This window comes from Anoplolepis gracilipes, chromosome 8, assembly GCF_047496725.1.
Source record: "Anoplolepis gracilipes chromosome 8, ASM4749672v1, whole genome shotgun sequence".
In the NCBI taxonomy this organism is placed as follows: domain Eukaryota; kingdom Metazoa; phylum Arthropoda; class Insecta; order Hymenoptera; family Formicidae; genus Anoplolepis; species Anoplolepis gracilipes.
In genome coordinates, this window is record NC_132977.1 from 11,893,752 (window position 1) to 11,897,849 (window position 4,098).

General features: G+C 32.3%; 1 pseudogene; it reads right to left on the reverse strand.

Moving 5' to 3' along the window:
* Nucleotides 1-1,917: 1,917 nt before the first annotated feature.
* On the reverse strand, nucleotides 1,918-3,612 carry LOC140668845 (uncharacterized; annotated as a pseudogene).
* Between the last annotated feature and the right edge of the window lie 486 nt (nucleotides 3,613-4,098).

The window sequence follows — 4,098 nt, forward strand, 5'->3', positions numbered from 1 at the left end:
TTAATGAGATATAAATTAATAAAAATCGGCCAATCCGTGCCAGTATAAGCGCGCGGCGCGAAGAAGCCTCCTACTTGTTAGTTGATACTAGGCGCGCGACGAGACAGTAGGCGGAGCGCTCTACAAAGGACGTACAAAGAGCGTACTAAAAGAGACACGTACAGTGCGCGCTGCGTTTATGTCTTACTGCGCGCCTAGTATCAAATAACAATTGGGAGGTTTCTTCGCGCCGCATGCTTATACTGGCACGGATTGGCCGATCTTTATTAATTTATATCTCATTAATTATTGCGAATTTAGTAAAATGATATAAAACTTTTTTTTCAGTTTAACACGCTCTATCTACTCACGAGAGTTGATCTGGCAATTCGGGGACACCCTGTATATATATATATATGTATGTATGTATATACAAGGTAGCCCACATAAAGTTACAAACTGTTCGTTCCGCCATTGCTAGAGATATTAACTTGAATTTTTCTTTTAATTAAATGGAACGAGGTCTAAAAATTTAAAAATTATTTTCAGATACTTTGTCTCATTTTATTTAAAAAGAGTTCAAGCTAATATCTCCAGCAGTGGTGGAGAAAAAATTTGTAACACTATATGGGCCATGCTATATGTATATATATATATATATATATATATACAATCGGACCTCTTATCCTACGATCCTCTTATGTTACGAAACCTCTTATCGTACGACAAAAAATCCTTTCATGCTACGACCGCGAAAGGGGAATTATACTCCCACTCTCAAATTTTTGTCGTAGGATCAGAAGTTTAAGGGGAAGATTCCTAACCAAAAATGTCGTAGAATAAGAGGTCCGACTGTATGTATCTATGCTATATAGCATATGTATATACAGGGTGTTCCATAATTTGCGAACCACCCGTCAGGTGCAGGTAGAGTAGGTTAAACTGAGTAAAAAAGTTATGTACCATTTTGCAATTTTCGTAATAGTTAATGAGATATTAATTATAAGAGATCAGCCAATCGGCGCCCGGCAGGAGCGCGCGGCACGAAGAAGCCTCTCACAGTTACTTGATACTAGGCGCGCCGATATGTGTGTGTGACTTTTCAGGTTGTCAATATAGAGCGTTCCTCCCACCGCTTCGTCGGCGTGCCTAGTATCAAATAACAATGGGAGGTTCCTTTGCCGCGCGCTCCTGCCAGGCGCCGATTGGCTGATCTCTTATAATTAATATTTTATTAACTATTGCGAAAATTGCAAAATAGAAGATAATTTTTTTATTCAGTTTAATCTACTCTACCTGCACGTAACGAGTGGTTCGCGAATTATGGGACACCCTGTATATATATATATATATATATATATATATATATATATATATACACACACAATGTATATATGCATATGTATATGTATATGTATATGGATAAGTATGTGTATGTATATGTATATATAAATTTATAAATGCAGCAATGGAAAGACAGCAAATTTGTTATTAAATGGTAACTGAACATATTTTATTTTAATATCTTTTACTGGCCATATTTTAAAATTTGATAAATTATCTACAACAAATATTCTTAAAAGAGATGAAGGGCATGGTTTATCATATAAATCTTCTCTATATAAAAACTTATTACCAATAATGACATCTGTCTTTAGATCTTTATGATAAGTAATATTTTTTATTCGAACAATACTTCCATCACCTAAACCACAGCAATTATCTGCTAACGTATCTGTATGTATGGTTGCATTTGACCATTTTATTATGTAATATTGTGGATTACAGCAACCTTCAATTAAAGGGGTGACACCCGTTTGGACACGGAACGATTGGACAAGTAGTATTGGACACGTTCAGATTGAACACCGCAAAATGTGTGTCCAATCGTGCGGTGTCCAATCGTGCAGTATTCAATCGTGCAAAGTGTATGTCTAATCATGCGGTGTCCAATCGTGCAGTGTCCAATCGTGCAGTGTCCAATCGTGCAAAGTGTGTGTCCAATCTGAACGTATCCAACACTACGTGTCCAATCGTTTGGTGTCCAATCCTTTCGTGTCCAAACGGGATACTCCCAATTAAAGGACCTTTTGTATGAATAGATTTTTTGTCAATTACAAAATCAGATAATGTTATGTCATGTAATTCACATAGTTTCTCAATGTTTCTTCGTTCAATATATCTTCTAATAACCTGTTGTAATGGTTGGTTATGCTTTTTTAGTATTTTTTTTAATGTTTGCAAATAATTTTCATATTTGAATGAATTAAAGGTCTCTAGTGCACCAAATCTTTTCGCATCTTGTGCTAAATGAATGAGACCATGTACGTTATGTGAAACGTTGTAAGCACCATATAATAATTTGAAAGATAATACAACATGTTCTAGAAGCTCTTGAGCATAGTCAATATATTCGTGAAATTGTGAACAACATAATATTCTAATCGCAACATGCAATACTAAAAAATGATTATACAGATCCTTTCGAAGAAGTTTAAAAACTACACAGCCTGTGTATAATAGTACATTTCGAAATTCTGTTGCCTTCCATAGTTTGACAAAAGCAAGTGATCTTGATTTGCGCACAAATTCGCATGGTATATATATTTTTAATACATTTTTCCAGCTGTGATGATGTTTCCTCCACTTTTCTGTGTTGTAAACGAACTTCAAGTTTTCTGAATAACCACATATATAATAATTTACGCATGACTCCTAAACATACAAGATGCATATAGTCCAAAGGTATATTGTTTACAAAATCAAAATCTGATAGCTTTAAAATAGGACAGAATACCCAACATGATAATTTTCGTCCTTCCTTAAACGAAAATCTTTATCCGTTTCTAGTGCATTTGATTCAAGAAAACAAATTTTACCGTTAATATAACTGCCTTCAATTATGCACTTTGTGCAACTGAAATAACCATTATGTCCTTTTATTTGCAACACAAATGCTTTCGCTGGTGCATCATATATAATAGAATGTAATGTACATAGTATATTTTTGTTATTAACAGTAATTCCTTCTTCGTGTAATATTTTTACTTTATCCACAAATTTTGCAAGAAATTTATTTGAATCTGATGGTTTATGTGTTCCATAATAAATGCCAATAATAAAAACTTTTTTAGATTCAGATATGGATCCCAAAATTGTTGCTGTGACGACTTCGACAATGGCAATCCATCGATATTTATTGATATTTTAATTTCTGTAATATCTTGTGAAACTAATGTAAAATACTTAGTATCCCTTCTCTTAATCCAAAATGATAATATTGACCACCAGCGCAAATCTCAATATTACTACTTCTAGGAGTACGTAAAAGAGTTCTTGAATTTAACGGTATGTTGAAATTGCAGTTATTACATGTATATTGTTTAATTCCTTTTAACAAAGAGTTCAATGATGATTGCGAAATATGTTCTTTAATAGCCCATTGGCTTAAAAATGTCTTAAAATCTATATTTTTTGATGCACTATCTACATTATTATTTTCTGTAACATTGTTTATTTCATCTTGTACGACTTTGCTCTTTTCATTAGAAAACTCGTATTCACTTGATATTAAATTCTCATTACGTAAAAAATTTTCAAATTCATTTGATATTACATTCCCAAGTAGCACATATTCGTTTCAAAAACGTTTCACAAATGTTTCTGCGAAACGTTTTAAAACCGGCTTTTAAAAACGTTTCTGATTGGTTAAAATGTCCATTTAAAAAACGTTAAAGAAAACGTCATTTTCTAACAAAAAAAACGTTTAAGAAACTGTCAAAATACGATTTTTTTCCTTTATTTGTAAAAAATTTGTTTATCCACAGATTCAATAAAATAATGCAAATATGGATATAATCCATCTATTTTCATGTTCTGAATCTCTTCTCGAGATTACATCAGAAGTCAAACTGACAAAAAAGACATAATTTAAATTATACTTTTAGTACCTGTTCTTTTAGGTTTTATATACATGTTATGAAAACTTGAATACGAGTTAAGTCTGAACACGCCACGTAGCGGCAAACAAAAGAACACTATATTATAAAATATTATAAAATATTATAAAATATTATAAAATATTATAAAATTATATTATATTAGTATATTATAAAATAG